Source organism: Schistocerca cancellata, chromosome 8, assembly GCF_023864275.1.
Source record: "Schistocerca cancellata isolate TAMUIC-IGC-003103 chromosome 8, iqSchCanc2.1, whole genome shotgun sequence".
NCBI lineage: Eukaryota > Metazoa > Arthropoda > Insecta > Orthoptera > Acrididae > Schistocerca > Schistocerca cancellata.
Genome location: NC_064633.1, coordinates 540,967,325 through 540,985,638, shown reverse-complemented (window position 1 = coordinate 540,985,638; position 18,314 = coordinate 540,967,325). Strand labels below are relative to the sequence as shown.

General features: G+C 43.3%; 1 protein-coding gene and 1 pseudogene across 1 annotated transcript in view; one reads left to right on the top strand and one right to left on the bottom strand.

Moving 5' to 3' along the window:
- Positions 1-18,314, top strand: part of LOC126094499 (cyclic AMP response element-binding protein A-like) — a 574,109-nt gene that overhangs the window by 417,837 nt on the left and 137,958 nt on the right. The gene's annotated exons all lie outside the window — the stretch shown is intronic.
- On the bottom strand, positions 16,446-16,563 carry LOC126096132 (5S ribosomal RNA; annotated as a pseudogene).

Here is an 18,314-nt window from a genome sequence, read left to right as displayed (position 1 = left end):
CCCGCAATACCGAAGTGCCTTGGAAACCAACAGAAAGCCGGGAGTATTGACAGCATAATCATAATGAAGATGTGGAAGAAAGGGCAGCATTTGGTCACCGGGAGTGTTAAAATTAATATCTTGGTTAATATTCGCAGTAACCTGAATGAATGGAACCAAGTCACAGTATAGATAACAAGTGGCTCTGAGCACTATGCGACTTAACTTCTGAGGTCATCAGTCCCATAGAACTTAGATCTACTTAAACCTAACTAACCTAAGGACATCACACACATCCATGCCCGAGGCAGGATTCGAACCTGCGACCGTAGCGGTCACGCGGTTCCAGACTGTAGCGCCTAGAACCGCTCGGCCACCCCGGCCGGCTATAGATAACACCCCGGAACATCATAGAACCACCTCCAGCCTAAACTAAGCCTCTGCGTTGTGCTGGTTAACGTCTCATTGGGCTGAAGGTGTATATTCAATGCCTTGCATCAGTTCCAAAGAGACAAAATGGCGAGTCGTCGAACCACACCACACCCCTCCAATCAGTTACTGTGGAGTTCCTGTGGTTTTTGGGTCAGTGAAGATGTGCAGCTTTATGTGCTGACGTGAGAAACGGCCTTTAGCGAGGTACCCTACATGTCCACTGCATGCAATTCCCGTTGCAATGATCGCTAAGAAATGGTTGAGATGGACGTGCATTCAGCAACAATAGCAGTTCCCGTCGATTTTGAATTCCATTGCCACTGATAAGACACTCATCTCCGGTTCTGTCAGCCAGGATAGTTTTACGACAATCGAAACAAACTAGCTTCTTTCTGTCGCTCTGTCATGTCCACATATCGACTGGCACAGACACGTTACTTCAACCTTGACTTGCGGTAGGGGTGGAAGGACACGTAATTCCTGGTACCAGTTCTCCACCATCCAAACGATTCCCCTCCCCTCCCCAATATCCGCATGCGTTAGTACGCCGCTTCTGGGATTCGGGGAGGCCCGCCGGCCCCGTGTCGAGTCTGCTCAGCGGATTAACGACGAGGCTGGGCATTATTTTTAGACGGTTTGCCACATCCGGTTAGATGAATTCCGGACTGGATGCCGACGGCCTGACTCAGTTACACAATTCGTAAACACTTCGAAAAAGTTCTCACACTATAACATGGACAGCACTAGACGAAAAAAGGTGGGGTACACATTGTCATACCGCAGGGGAAAGGGTGGCCACAGGAAGATCGTCCGACCGCCCTCTACCAATAACGTTGCTAAATACAGACTAAGCTACCGACCGCGTGCACTGGATAAAGGCCAAGAAAGATAAGTTGTTCTGCACTGTGTACATTTCTCCAAAGCGACCAGTGTGTTCTTCTCAGGTGGTGACCAATGCTTTGTCCGGACGCTCAGGCAAGTCCGCAGTCGCACACACGATGCATGGAAGAAGGGCTGATGAGTCACGGTGTGCGGCTGTATTCGACAATGCCGACGCGCTGCTACGTCGGAAACCACACGAGGTGAGACACTGGACTCGCCGTCTGGGACGACGCCGGTGAAAATCCCCACCCCGCCATCCGGATTTAACTTTTCTTTGGTTTTCCTTAAGCTGTAGAGTACCAGTGATATCAGTGGTTTTCGCGTGAAACCAGCGATGCTGTTGCAACACAGAGACAGAGACATCTGGTGGTACACTGAGGCTATTCTACGAATGTAATGCATTGCAGCAGACACAGCGTTCGAAGCAACAATTGGCGCGGAGATTGTGCTACGTGATTGTAGGAGATTGTGGAATGTGTTTTTTTTATACTAGTCATACTGAGGCGATAACTGAAAATGGAAGTAAATATGTGTATTTGAGTTTGTACTAGTGTTGTTATGTGTGGTTTCTAAATAAAACCACTGGAGCATGTACTTTTGATATAAATGTATTGAATTTGTTGCTCATTTTTGCGTGTTATTTAGGAGTATATTTTGTTGTAGGCGTTAAGAGTTCATGGAATTTTCGAGATATACGACAGCATCTACAAAATATGCGAAATTATTTTCAAATATATCTCATGAAATGATGGGTGACTGAAAACCGTATTTCCGAGTGGTAACAGAGTGAAACCACAGCTTTAAAACAATTAATTGTTTACTTTTGCCAATTTCTTCTTGTATTCGTTGCTTACTCTGATAAAGGTTAAGTTGTGAATATTACAGTTGCATTCCAAAGTGAACTGTCTCCTTAAAATAATTGATGGTTTATGTTTGCCAATTTCTTCTTGATTTTGTTGCTTACTGTAATGATAAAGGTCAAGTTTGTGCCAAATTTTAAAACTGAATTTTTCTATATTGTTGAGACTCAAAAGGTTAATCTCTTGAGACAAATGCCGGGATGAGTAATTTAGAAACAGTCTCAAACCGGACTTGTGCTCCGTCTCTAGAAACCTCTTCGTCGACAGCGCGAAAAATCGTAATTTACCTTCTTTCACACGAGATGATGCGTCCTGCCAGACAACAGGGCACTGTTCATCTACATCGGTACTCAGCAGACCACCTTACTTCTGGATCGACGGGTCATTAAACTCTGATCTTCCTTCCACCTTACTTCTGGAACCACTAGCTTCCCTTTTCCATTCGCGAATAGCGGATGAGAAGAATGAACCTCTGTACGAGCTCTGATTTCTGATTTTCTGGTCGTGATCATTTCGCGAGACGTACGTGGGAGGGAAAGTACGCTGTCGGGATTTCGACAGTAAACCTCTCGGTGAAGCCCAGCGCCTCTCTTGTAGCGTCAGCCACTGCAGCTCGTTGGGCACCTCTGTAGACCACATCACTAACGTCGATTTGCGGTAGTACTTGGGAACATACGCTGTATTCCAAAATTATGAATTATCTCGAAGAAAACAGTCTAATGCTATATATAGTAAGAACGGATTCAGAAAAATCTCGTTCTTGGTAAGCACAACTAGCTGTCAGTTAACACGCAGTAATGAGTGCTGTCGACAGGAGATCTCAAATTGATTCCATCTTTCTAGATTTCCAGAAAATTTTTGACACCCTTCCTCACGAGCGACTTTTAATAAAATTGCGTGCCTGCGGAGCGACAGTTGATTGATTGTATTCCTTATTTCCTCCCTGAAAGGTCACAGCTCGTAGTAACTGACGGAAAGTCATCGAGTAAACCAGATGTGATATCTAGCGTTTCACAAATAAATGTTATCGGCCGTTTGTTGTTCCTAATTTATGTAAATGATTTATGAAGCAATCTAGGCTGCCATCTTAGATTGTTCGGAGATTATGCTTTCATTTATCGTCCAGTAGTCATCAGATCAAAAGCAATTGCAAAATGATTTAGAGAAAATATATGTATGGTGCGAAATGTGGCAATTTAAGAAAAGTGTGAAGTCATCCACATTCGTACTAAAAGGAATCTGCTAAATTTCGGTTAGACCACAAATAACATCAATCTAAAGTTTGTGAATTCAACAAAATATTTAGTGATAGCTAGTGACTGATTTGTAAAAAAAAGAAAATGTTCCGGTACTGTCACCTTCCGGTGCGTGTCTTTTTCAAATTTAGGCGTCTTAAACCGTTATTATAACGCTTCCTTTGTCAGAGGTACCGATACAGCGTACCGGAGCGTACCGTCATAAATCAAGCACTGGAGATAACAGTTACTAGCAACTTAACTTGGAACGATCACATAGATAATGTTGGGAAGGTGCACCAAATACTGCCATTTACTCGCAGAACACTTATAACGTGCAACAGGCCTACTAAAGAGACTGCCTACACTTCGCTTGTCCGTCCTCTGCTGGAGTATTATTCTGCGGTATGGGATCCTTACCAGATACAATTGGCGGAGGACATCGAAAGCGTTCAGATAAGGGCTGCTCGTTTTGTACTGTCGCGAAACGGGGGGAAAAGTGTCACGGATATGATAAGTTCATTAGGGTGGCAATCATTGAAACTATGGAGTTTCTCGTTGCGGCAGGGTCTTTACATGAAATTTCGATCACCAGCTTTCTTCTCCGAATGCGAAAATATTTTGTTGGCGCCTACCAACGTAAGGAGAAACGATCATCGACGTGAAACAAGAGAAATCAGAGCTCGCACGGAAAGGTTTAAGTGTTCGCTCTTCCCGCACACTGTTCGAGATTGGAACGGTAGAAAAATAGTCTGAAGGTCGTTCGATGAATCCTCTGCCAGGCACATAATTGTGAATTACAGAGTGGTCATCTATACGTAGATGTAAAACTATCGTCTTTTCCTTCGTCTTTTGCCGTATTCCGCTTCTTCTGCGAGGTAGGCGTTTGCAATACGGTGATGGTGAGTGTCTGAACGCCCATCCTTACGCTACCATTCCTCCCAGGATAGAACTGGTGTACCCCCCGTCCCTCTGCGTCTAGAGTAAATGTCGTGTTCGAGTGTGAGAACGTTTTCTAAATGCGTATATCTGAGGCGGGACGTGAGTACCAGCTCGGTATTTACCTAGTTCAGTGGTTCCCAACCGGGGGGTAATGACCTCCTAAGGGGTAAAATTAAATTTTCTGAGGGGTAAAAACTACAAGATTCGATTATATTTCAATCACGAAACTAAATTATTTTCAAAATATTATTACTATCATCACAATCTTTTAAGATTCTGATGCTAATTAAGTAACTGAGAAAAAGTAGCATTAATGCGGCGGATGTTCTAGGTTCCTCACATAGTACACCCACTACACACTTATGTTGCGCTTTGTCCCGTACATCGCTGATGATAAAAGTGAGACATATACACAACAGACGCTAAACATCTCAAAAAAATGTCGTCTCCAAATTGCAGGTAGTACCTGCAGTAGTCCAGAAATTGCTTCGTTACTGACTTCGAAACAGATAAGAAAAATTAATTGGCAGCACGACACAGCAGTAACTACATAAGGGCTTCTATAGTGCTACATACAGTTTTATTATTACTATTATTATTATTACAATTAATGGCTGTGGTCAGACAGAAAGCGTTAAGAGTCTGAGGTCTTCCAATTTCTGCCAGTTCAGAAGTAAGGAGTGCAGCAGTCAAGTAATTTACGAACAATAAGTCTAGTGTACACAATTAACTAGGTTGATTTTAAAAGGGACAGCTGTGTGCAGGTCAAGCAAGTACCGCATTGTAGAGGAGGAATGCAGGGAAAGCGTGTTTTGTAACAAGTGTCTACATTCACTGTGAATAGTTAGCTTCCTTATCTGAGAAGGAATTGTGGGTAGAACTTGCAATGCACCACGAAGTCCTTCATCATTCTTTCTAACAACACCCCCTTCACCCGCCCCCAGCACACACACACACACACACACACACACACACACACACACACACACAAACTAAATATGAGTCATCTTTCATGATTTTAAAAATAAAAGTGTTCCAAGAAAAGTCTTTCATTCTGCAGTTTAGTTAGGTGCTAAAGATGCCAAAAATGTGGGGGAGAGGGGGTAGCAACAGACGGCAGTTGGAGGGGAGGAGGGCGGGGATACTAGCTAATGTCTCATTGCACTCAGGGGTAATGGTCTAAGAAAGGTTGGGAACCACTGACCTAGTTGGATGTGGAAGACGGCCTAAAAACGAGCCTGCCGCTGTGGCCGAGCGGTTCTACACGCTTCAGTCCGGAACCGCGCGGCTGCTACGGTCGCAGGTTCGAATACTGCCTCGGGCATGGATGTGTGTGATGTTCTTAGGTTAGTTAGGTTTACGTAGTTCAAGTGTAGGGGACTGATAACCTCAGATGGTAAGTCCCGTAGTGCTTAGAGCCATTTTAACCTAAAATCGACATCCAGGCTAGTCAGCTCTCCAGCCCCGCGAGGCGGATTAACTCCGGGCCAGTCTCGCCTCCCCGTATCCCGGAAGCGGAGCTTTAACGCGCTCAGCTATCCAGGTGGATCATCTCTGTAAAACTGCCTTGCCGGCCAAACAACGCAGCGACGAAACGCACCGCTCTTCGTTGGATCTTCCCTGTCTCTTCTACAAACCCAACAGCATAGCGCCACCGAGATGATGAAAAATCTGCATCGTCAGACATTTGAAGAAAGACGCCAGTTATCCTTCGTACAAACCCAACTGGAGAGCGCCACCGAGATGCTGAAGAACCTGCATTGTGAGACATTTGAAGACAGGCGCCAGTTATCCTTCGAAAGCCTACTTACAAATTTTCATGAACCAGTATTAAGTGAGGTATCCAGGCATATGCTACAAATCCCTCCATATCGCTCCCATAGGGACCGCGAAGACAAGATTAAACAAACTACAGAAAATCGCTAGTATTGGTACGAAGTACCATCCACCATGCACTCCCCAACGGTTTGTAGAGTATATAAGAAGATGATGACGTAGATGATGCTACGTCGAACTCCATACCTGCAACGACAATACGTCGCAAGTAAGTGAACTTGCGTCATCTACAGTGTCTTCGGTGTCGAGTGAACTTTGTACGCGGGCTAAAGAATCAGGACGTGAAGTAACAAGAGTTATCGCTGATGTCTGGAACCCTCAGTGTAAAGGGAGCACTGAGAGGATGTCTCGTAAGGACCACGGAGCATTCTGCTGCGAGCAGAAGTAGGGCGAGCAGCGAGGACCCCGTGCCGTGTTGCACGCGAGCGCGACGTGTTTACGGAGGGCACGCATCTGTAGCGCCGCAGCTGCAGCAGACCTCAACACAAGTCTCTGGCGGTCACGGAAGGCCACGAGGCTCCACACGCGCACACACTGAGGGCTGACGAGGCGACTTCAGCGTCTCTCCCGACAATCCCTTGCGCCCAACGTCAGATTTCCCCAAAGACGACGAGGGAGATGCACTTTTGTTGCCCAATCTTAGACAGGCAAGGAGCAGGCTGGAACGAACGAATAGGTGACTCCATTTCCATTATACACAGAAGAGCCAAAGAAACTGGTACGCCTGCCTAATGTCGTGTAGGCCCCCGCTATCACGCAGAAGTGCCGCAACACCACGTGGCATGGACTCGACTAATGTCTGAAGAAGTACTGGGGGGAACTGACACCATGAATCCTGCAGGGGTGGAGGGGGACGGGTGGAGATCTCTCCTGAACAGCGCGTTGCAAGGCATCGCAGACTGTAAGTAGGCTGTTTAGGTTCTTATATTGGTAACGCCACGTAGCGCTCTGTATGAAAATTACTGGCTGTGCTGTGTGCAGTCTGTGGCTAGTTTGCATTGTTGTCTGCCATTGTAGTGTTGGGCAGCTGTATGTGAACAGCGCGTAGCGTTGCGCAGTTGGAGGTGAGCCGCCAGCAGTGGTGGATGTGGGGAGAGAAATGGCGGAATTTTGAAATTTGTAAGACTGGATGTCATGTATATATATTATGACTTCTGATGACTATTAAGGTAAATACATTGTTTGTTCTCTATTAAAATCTTTCATTTGCTAACTATGAGGGATTTTGGAAGTAAGATTGCGTTGCGCTAAAAATATTGTGTGTCAGTTTAAGCACAGTCATGTGCATATGAAACATCCCCTTTGAAAAATTATACATGACTGTGCTTAAACTGACACAATATTTTTAGCGCAACGCAATCTGACTTCCAAAATCCCTACAAAAGAATGGCCCTGACTAACATTAACCTATACCTTTCACAAATCACTTACCTCACAAAAATCTTCATTACTTGAACTACTGCAATACAGCGAGCGCCACTACTGCCAGCTAAATAACAGATTCAAACTACGGAAGGCACTAACTACTAGTAGGCATAGTTAGCAAATGAAAGATTTTAATAGAGAACAAACAATGTATTTACCTCAATAGTCATCAGAAGTCATAATATATATACATGACATCCAGTCTTACAAATTTCAAAATTCCGCCATTTCTCTCCCCACATCCACCACTGCTGGCGGCTCACCTCCAACTGCGCAACGCTACGCGCTGTTCACATACAGCTGCCCAACACTACAATGGCAGACAACAATGCAAACTAGCCACAGACTGCACACAGCACAGCCAGTAATTTTCATACAGAGCGCTACGTGGCGTTACCAATATAAGAACCTAAACAGCCTACTTACAAGATATGTTCAACAGTGTTCATGGCCAGCCGCGGTAGTCGAGCGTTTCTAGGCGCTTCAGTCCGGAACCGCGCGACTGCTACGGTCGCAGGTTCCAATCTTGCCTCGGGCATGGATGTGTGTGATGTCCTTGGGTTAGTTAGGTGTAATTAGTTCTAAGTTCTAGGGGACTGATGACCGCAGATGTTAAGTCCTATAGTGCTCAGAGCCATTTGAACCATTTGAACAGTGTTCATGTCTGGAGAGTTTGGTGGCCAGCGGAAGTGTTCAAACTCATAAGAGTGTTACTGGAGCCACTCTGTAGCAATTCTGGACGTTTGGGGTGTCGCATTGTCCTGCTGGAATTGCCCAAGTCCGTCGGAATGCACAATAGACATGAAGAGATGCAAGTGATCAGACAGGTTGCTTACGTACGTGTCACCTGTCAGAATCGTATCTAGACGTAACAGGGGTCCCATATCACTCCAACTGCACACGCCCCACACCATTACAGACCCTCCACCAGCTTGAACAGTCCCCTGCTAAGATGCAGGGTACATAGATTCATGAGGGTGTCCCCATACCCGCACGTATCCATCCGTTTGATACAATTTGAAACGACACTCGTCCGACGAGGTAACATGTTTGCAGTCATCAACAGTCCAATGCCGGTGTTGACGGGCCCAGGTGAGGCGTACGGCTTTGTGTCGTGCAGTCATCAAGGGTACACGAGTGGGCCTTCGGCTCTGAAAGCCCATACCGATTATGTTTCATTGAATGGTTCGCACGCTGACGCTATTGGAAGGCCCAGCATTGAAATCTGCAGCAATTTGCGGATGCGTTGCACTTCTGTCACGTTGAACGTTTCTCTTCAGTCGTCGTTCGTCCCGTTGTGCAGGATATTTTTCCGGCCGCAGCGACGTCGGAGATTCGATGTTTTACCCGATTCCTGTTAGTCACGCCACGCTTCTGGAATGGGCGTAAGGGAAAATTCCGATTTCATCGCTGTCTCGCAGATGCTGTGTCCCGCCGCTCGTGTGCCGACTATAACACTACGTTCAAACTAACTTAAATCTTGATAACCTGCCATTGTAGCAGCAGTAACCGCTGAAACAACTGCGCCAGACACTTGTCTTCTATAGGTGTTGCCGTCCGCAGCGCCGTATTCTACTTATTTACGAGGGCAGTTCAATAAGTAATGCGACACATTTTTTTTCTCGGCCAATTTTGGTTGAAAAAACCGGAAATTTCTTGTGGAATATTTTCAAACATTCCCGCTTCGTCTCGTATAGTTTCATTGACTTCCGACAGGTGGCAGCGCTGTACGGAGCTGTTAAAATGGCGTCTGTAACGGATGTGCGTTGCAAACAACGGGCAGTGATCGAGTTTCTTTTGGCGGAAAACCAGGGCATCTCAGATATTCATAGGCGCTTGCAGAATGTCTACGGTGATCTGGCAGTGGACAAAAGCACGGTGAGTCGTTGGGCAAAGTGTGTGTCATCATCGCCGCAAGGTCAAGCAAGACTGTCTGATCTCCCGCGTGCGGGCCGGCCGTGCACAGCTGTGACTCCTGCAATGGCGGAGCGTGCGAACACACTCGTGCTACTCTTCAGAAATTGAAGAAACTACTTCAGCGTGTTCGTAGGCACAAAAATCTGAACGAACTTCTCCTTCTTCATGACAACGCAAGACCTCACACAAGTCTTCGCACCCGAGAGGAGATCACAAAACTTCAGTGGACTGTTCTTCCTCATGCACCCTACAGCCCCGATCTCGCACCGTCGGATTTCCATATGTTTGGCCCAATGAAGGACGCAATCCGTGGGAGGCACTACGCGGATGATGAAGAAGTTATTGATGTAGTACGACGTTGGCTCCGACATCGACCAGTGGAATGGTACCGTGCAGGCATACAGGCCCTCATTTCAAGGTGGCGTAAGGCCGTAGCATTGAATGGAGATTACGTTGAAAAATAGTGTTGTGTAGCTAAAAGATTGGGGAATAACCTGGTGTATTTCAATGCTGAATAAAACAATCCCTGTTTCAGAAAAAAAAATGTGTTGCATTACTTATTGAACTGCCCTCGTACATACGTCCGTATTTGAATAAGCATGCCTTTACCAGTTTCTTTGGCGCTTCAGTGTATCATCATCTCCGCCATTACCAACATTAATATCACCATCGTCGTCATAGTCACCAAAAGTGTCATCATCCATTCACAGCACTGGGTATTTTCTTCCTTCTGCAACTACATAAACTGTTCAATCCATTGCCGATGTAAAGAGTGGCAACGGACGCATCTTCAGAGCTGTTTCGTACTCGGCACTCTTGTGCATGCCCACAGACCTTTTCCAGGTATCAAGTCATGGAGAAGATGTTTCAAACACGCGTCTCTACATGATTTGTGGTGTTCGTGCCAAGCGGCGGTTCCCTCTGGAGTTCCAGGTCCGAACCCAGTGCGAACGACTAACTTCTTTGATTTTAAAGATGCTGCTGAAACATTGTTGTCAATGCTGGCGTGTAATATCTCCAAATTCTGTATGATGACAGTGTCTCATACTCAAATCTCAAATAGCTATTGAAATTCTAACTCCGAAACATAAGAATGGAAAATGGCAATGTGATCAAAAGAGGAAAGTCCATGATAGGTATATGCCATGCCGTACTTCGTCTTAAAGACCAGCCATGTTTATCAGTTGCAAAACAGAAGATTTCTTCGCCAACAGCACGGGAAGTTTATGTTAAACTTTACATCGTCTGAACCCAGGAATGGAACTCTGTAGGAAACAGAAGTCAGTACCTAGAGATTTTTACTTATGAATTTAATTTTGTTAATCTCTTGTAAACAAAATCTAAAATAAATGAGAAATTGCTTTTTGGCTACAGTTTTACTATTTGAAATATTACTACTGTACTTCTGTATTTGTCTTATTACAAATTAAAGGTTGCACGCAGAGGCGAACATGTCCACAACTTAAAAAAAAAGAGATATGGAATGGAACGGTACATACAGGATAAGCAGAATTTAAATACATCATACAGTTTAAGTGAAATCGAACATATGCCATGACACAAGCCTGTCAAAGTACATGGTTCGCAGCAAACATGAACCCGTCCACAAATAAATTTCGTGCGTAGAGGAACTAGTCCATTACGGCCAATAGCAGACGCTGATCCAGTCACCTGATTTCCATTCTATTTATGGCCAGACGTTCCCGGGCAAAGCAGCTGTTAGCATCAGTTTGTACTTCTGCCCTCCGACCTGATAATATTGCATAGTACTAATATTAATAATTATTATTACGAGGACACAGTTACTTATCTGCTGACTTACTTACCTGATGAAAGCATTTTCGGTAGATTAGAGCTTCTACGAAAAAGACCAACAATTCCAAAAAAGAGGAATATAATGAGGTCTACCATTGAGTGGATGAAATAAGATACATTGGTGAAGATTGAAGAGTTCCAGACAGGAGATTTCTATGTAAAGATCTGAAGGGAAACGAATTTTCATATACGAATACGAAGATATGGGAAACACTGATATTGATAAGGAGCCAACTGTATTCTACAGGTCACAGCAGGACATACAAGAGCAGAAGTCGCTTTAGAAACGCGAATGGACCATTAGAAAATATTTTCTTAATCACGAGCCTATGAACTTCTCAGCCATCCAATCTCGGATGACAAGAAGAAAGATGTTGATAGTTTGCTGTACGCTGTTTTCAGAGAGGACTGGCAAAATTAATAGAACTTAAGTTGGTGTACATCCATCAATGACGATCTACCCATTTTCTTCAACAAAGAGGTGGAGGAAATTGCTTGTGTTTGTTTAGACGATGCATCTGGTTTATATGTTTAAGCGTACAGTTATGTCAAAGAACCGTTCTAATAATAGGTAATGGCATTTTACCTCATTGTTTTCTGTTATGATGATATGAAATATTATAAATAATTAGGAAGTAACAATAAACTCAGATTTTACGATGAAACTCTGAATATCAATGTTACAGTAAACACTTTACAATTTTTCCTTGATTTCATGTACTAAATTGTTGCAAACACCTAATGTGATAAAGTATAGCAAGCATTAAATAAAAATATGTAAGTTATTTTGAAAAAAACAACATATCATTCGAAACCAAACATGTGGAAATGGTTCATGCAAATGAGAATACGTCCATATTTAAATGTAGCTTTTAAAGGAATATTTTCATTGTAGAGTTGATTTACAGACATAAACTGACTTTTGGTACGAAAGTAAAGACGTTTGCTTTGCAACATGTTATTTTCGTCCATAAGTATGCCTGAAAGAAGTTTTGTGTTAGTTGCGAAAAACCGCATTTAGTGGACATATTCGTGTTTTGCATGTTACTTTCTCAAAAAAAGTAGTTATTTTGCATTAATGACACTTGAAACAAACATTTTGTTGCTGGCACTTAGAACCAGTCAGTTTTCTGGTATGACAATTAGAACGTTCTTAATAAATTATTTTCTAATTTGTCTCATTATTCTTTGCAGTTATGGGGCGGACAGCATAATTCTGTGGTATCGGAATACCTTTTTGGATACAAATAAATTACTTACAAAAACATATACAATGTTTTTTGATTGAGCTGAGAAATGTGGGATTTGGCACTTAGAATATCTTCCACTCTTCGTATGGTCTTCCATGGTAGTGGAGCATTTGGTGGCACCCCATTCTCTGACTTCCTTATAAAATTCTTGTGCAATTTATATGATACGTTTGGACCTCAGAGGCCGTCTCCTCTACATTGCCATTGTTTTCTTGTGGTTTAATTTCTCGATCTGCCAGTCAAAATTTGGCCATTCACGAGGGGAAGGTCTCAGACATGGTCTGTCGCCGATTCAGCTCATGTTTGTTAGGTAGCTTGTGTTCCACCTAAAATGTAGAACTCTAATGAGGTATTTTGGCTCACTACCTCCTCTCCCTCCCTCTCCTTTGTTTTTGAGAAAACCATCCCTAAAGTCATTTAGTTCCTCACCTCCAAAACTCTCTCGACGATAGCTGCTCCCACCAATTTTGAAAGACAATAAATAGAACTGCTTGCTTCGAGGTAATACATTGACAATGCATGTATCTTGCAATTATTGCACAAACCGCAACACAACGCCGATCAGTTCCGCTTGAGTTCTTCTATAAAAGGTTCACAGATATCTATTTCAGCGCTGGTCGAAATTAAATATTAATTTATCGCTAATTAAGTTGTTTGAGAAATTTGTTACGGCCTTTGTCATTGTTCTTTATTCGTTTACCTCATTAAACTTCCTATCCTCACTAGTTTCGATAGAGACAAAAATACACACGAAGAAACTACAGAATCGAATACAGGTCCTCCGCTTCTCAACCAGGTGCGCTGTCGCTCGTCTAGCGGTTGCCTTTAACACTAAATTACTCAATCCTCATAAAATTTACGATTGCAGTAGGGTATACAACAGAACATTTTATAAGTAATTTATCATCTATCATACCACTGGAGTTGTAATAATTGTAATTAACTAAGGAATGACCTTTAATTTATGAGGAGTGCAATTTACTATGGTTTGGTAGTAACGTAACATTTTTTTCCCTTTAGTGTTCTAGGTTTAAAGACGGTGTTGCCCTTAAGGATACCTAAGTGGCCGTCATGAAAGATTATTTTCTCGATTTCTCGTTCACGAATCCCATATATGATGATGAAAAATGCTCAGTTGTCTGTAACTCATCGATGCCGTCAATTTTCATTAGATCGCGCGTTATGAACTTTATGGGTGCTTTTCTCAAAAACTTCTTGAGATGGGTGGGTGAGAGGGGAGGGCAGGGGGTTTGTGAGCGAAAATATCAAAGTCCTTCGTTTTAATTTTAGATGATACACAATCCACCCATCCACCTGCCTGACCCGAAACTTGGATTTATCTAGCGCCTTCTCCCACTTCCCTTATTAGGGAAAGTTGGTGTCTCATCTGTCCACTATTTATTCCTGATGAGGTCAGAATTTCCTACCACTGTTTATGGCTTTAAAAAACTCCGTCTTCTCCAAAAGATAATTTTTTCCTTTTTCTCTTATTTTTCAACCATGCGTGTTGTGCGGCTCTCGTTCCTTTCTGAAGGTGCGTTTTCATTAACAGCTTATGATTCAGTAATAAAAACGAGAGCTACATAGGTGCGGGATCGTGTGTAGGTACCCGGTAGGGAACAGGGAAGCAATATGATTTGCAGAAGGAAGTGTTTTTTTTAAAACAATATGTATTCTTATTTTATCATCTTGAAGAATACAGCATTCACTTCTGTAATGAGGAGCTGGTTTTTGTATTTCGCGTTTGTTTACCAAACACGATTTTTAATATTTCAATTACTTTATGGAACTATGTTAAATTCCTATCTATCTTTCGTTTGAAAATTGCGAAATGTAGTCATCCAAAAACAAAATATTTATTAACTGCTCTGTTTCATTACTGGCTGAATTTTTTACTGCAATTACATTAGTTTTAGTTTTCGGACCGACAACTCGAAGCGCTGTGTCTAAGCCATTTGTCTTCAATACCCTTCCTGCCAGGTGTGTTATTCCAACGATGTACTTAGGAGCACTTCTGTATGTTGAGGATGGAGGAGAGAAGCGTCGAAGACGGGTTGTAAGCCGCCCTGGGATAGCACAATCGGTGCGATCATTTCTGCGAAAAGTACAGGTTCTGGGTTCGACTCCGATTCCGGGTCCAAAACACAGTTTTAATATGCTATGAAGTATCAAGTTTACACCAGACTTGTCCAACTTGTTCGACAACAACAACAAAAAATATTTCATTCATAGAAAGTATGTCTCCCCTCAAAGCAGATTAATATTGTTCCTGTACCGTCACTGGATGTGGGTGACGAAGACGGAGCATCTCACGGACGCGCGGAAACTGCGGCGAATGACGCTCAGAAGTGGTGGCGCAGTTTAGTCTGCACAAGGAGACCTCGGGGAGAGGAGTGACCGGCTCGCACGGCCTTGCCCCTGGAAAGCGGCAATGCGCCCGTCCCAGGGGTCAGCGACCTTAGGAGCCGCTCACTGGAGAAGTCGGCGACGGGCGGTTGGACCACACACCGGTACCTCTCCTCCCCTCTCCCCCTCCTCTCCCCCCCCCCCTCTCACTCCCTCTCTCTCTCTCTCTCTCTCTCTCTCTCTCCATTGCATACCGTGTTTAAGCTGGCCTAAGCCGGTTCAGAGCTGAAGAAACGCACAAGGCACAAAAATTTGCGTTATGTTGATTTATTTTCGGTGGATGCACCTTACAAGTCTCAAAGAGACATTTAGGCCGTTATTAATATTCTGAATGTTTCCCGTCCTCATTGACAATTTCTTTTCATTTTTTAAAAGAAATGTCCTTACGCTATAAGATGAACTGTAGTGCTTGTCCCAAATTTTGCAGATCTTTTGATACCCGCTTTCGAGAACATTGTAACGTAGATAATAATAAAACAGATATTTGTTCTCATTTTAAAAAAAGAGATGCAGACAAAGTAGGACGCGAAGATCATCTTCGTATCTGTCATTATGTTCCTAAAAGATGCCGTTTCGATATACTTCAGAAGTCTGAAATTTTTACTAATTAAAAGAAAAAATACGGGCAACGGCGGTTAAATGAACAAAGCGATTTCCGTAAGAAAGCCATCTTCGAAGTATTCGCTGACTTGTTGTGATGTGCCTTCTCCCAGTGGTTTTGTTCTTTAGTTTTTTCGGATTCCTTTTTCTGCCGGCTCGCAGTTGTCTCATAGTAACTTGATTTATCTTTTTTTTTTTTATTCCGGCAGTTTAGCGCACACTTCTGACTCCCAATTATTAGAGTGGATCGCATCTACAGGCGGGCGTCATCCGCCCTTGATCTAGTGCACGTCTAGCTTATCGACACCATCAGTTGAGTAATCTTTACTAGCTTTCACTTTGAGAAAGCTATCCCTTAGTGTTATTTAATATTTTCAACAATTTAAGTCTTGTATTTTGCGACTTAATAGTTAACAACTTTATCCTCCTCAATTCTGAGCTTAGATTTTGTGAATTAAAAGTTTATATTAGTCGCCGATGTGTTGTTTAGGGGCAAAAGACTAAAATAGTAAACTTAAAAAACTGGTATGATTCACCAAAATGTTAGGGCATGCCACATCACGACTCATACATGTTTTAATCCTAGTAATGACATGTTTTGAGAGATTCCTCTAATTGATTTTACTTATATACTAACAGGTGAATTACATAAATATAAAAAAAAAACACTCCGTCTACAGGCCACAAGTGGCCCATCGGGATCATCCGAGCGCCGTGTCATCCACCGAGGAGGATGCGGATAGGAGGGGCGTGGGGTCAGCACACCGCTCTCCCGGTCGTTACGATGGTATTCTTGACCGAAGCCGCTACTATTCGGTCGAGTAGCTCCTCAATTGGCATCGCGAGGCTGAGTGCATCCCGAAAAATGGCAACAGCGCATGGCGGCCTGGATGGTCACCCATCCAAGTGCTGATCACGCCCGACAGCGCTTAACTTCGGTGATCTCACGGGAACCGGTGTATCCACTGCGGCAAGGCCGTTGCCGAATTACATAAATATATTTATGGAAATCTTACAAATTGTTAGTTTGTTATAACATTTGAAAATACAATTAGAAAATTTTTCATAGGAGGCGACTTCAGATTGCAAGCTACACGTAATTATGGTAGCCCAAGTGTTTTATTGTCCTTGAAACGCCACGTTTGTAAATGCATAGGAAACGACTAATAAATAATGGACCAATTACTCAGTTTGCATCTGCTGGTTTCTGTGTTTCTTGCACACTCGTTTAAGACCTTCTACACACACACACATACACACACACACAGGCACACAGCCTTTGTTCTGTTGCTTTTATGTCCGTATATAAAAGATTACAGGTTTGTCTGGTTCTTGCGCCTGCACTTTTTCATACTTATTCCAGACCAAGAAGGGGTGGCTATCCTTGGCAAGTGCTTGAAGTAAAACTATTTGCTTCAAATGTTCTTAAGCCAAGTGCAAGACCTTAAAAAAATCGTTTCCTATCGCCATTATCAAATTCAAAGCAATTCAGGAGTATATGAAGAGGTACTGAGAACGCTTCTTGTCGGGTATTATTCGCAGATGGAACAGGAAGGAAGGAAATGACTCCGATAAGCCATACTACTTTCGAGCGCTTGCGGAGTGCAGGTTGGATTCCCCACCAGGCCGACAACGTCGATTTTCGGGGTCACTTGCCCTCAGGTTCCTCATGACTGATGCAGTTCATAGCTCCCCCTACGAAAATGGTTATGGCAGAGCTACGTGTGGAATCGTACACAGACGGTGCACTATCATTATTGCAGTCTAATCTTAATAATCGTGTACTGTGCGAATTTCCGCTCGCTGTCTTACATGTAAGATGTATGTGAAAGACACCAAATGCACACATAAAATTAGCAAACCTATTCAATACAATTTCGAAAATCATAGAATGTTGCCCTATAAAAAAATCAGAGTAATAAATCTTTCTATGGGTTATCCAGTAGACCAATTTCCCACGAAAACGAAGGTCCTGGATTCGAGTCTCGGTCCAGCACACAGTTTTAATTTACCAGGAAGTTTCGTATCAGCGCAGACTCCGCTGCAGAGTGAAAATTATTTTCTGAAAACATTCCCCAGGCTGTGGCTAAGCTACGTCTCCGTAATATCATTTCTTCCTGGAGTGATAGTCCCGTAAGCTACGCAGGAGAGCTTCTGTGAAGTTTCGAAGGTAGAATATGAGACACAGGCGGCAGTCAAGCTGCGAGGACCTGTCGTGAGCCGTGCTTTGAGTAACTCAGTTGGAACAAAATTTTCCCTCAAAAGGCAAACGGATCGAGTCCCAGTCCCACACAGAGTTTTAATCTGCCAGAAAGTTTCATATTTGTACTTGCTACAATAAATCTCCTTCCTTCCGCACAAACCTCTTCTGCTATTATCGGCAGCTGCGCTGGCTCCAAAACTAGCGGAAAGATGTTAATTCTACTAATAGTCTGTAGCAGTATTGTGATCGACACCAGAGGTAGATTTAAAACACTTTAGTTACAATCTTGGCGTAAAGTATTCACTGATATGGCCTGTTTCTGGTCTCACATATACACTACTGGCCATTAAAATTTCTACACCAATAAGAAATGCAGATGATAAACGGGTATTCATTGGACAAATATATTATACTAGAACTGACATGTGATTACATTTTCACGCAATTTGCGTGCATAGATTCTGAGAAATCAGTACCCAGAAAAACCACCTCCGGCCGTAATAACGGCCTTGATACGCCTGGGAATTGAGTC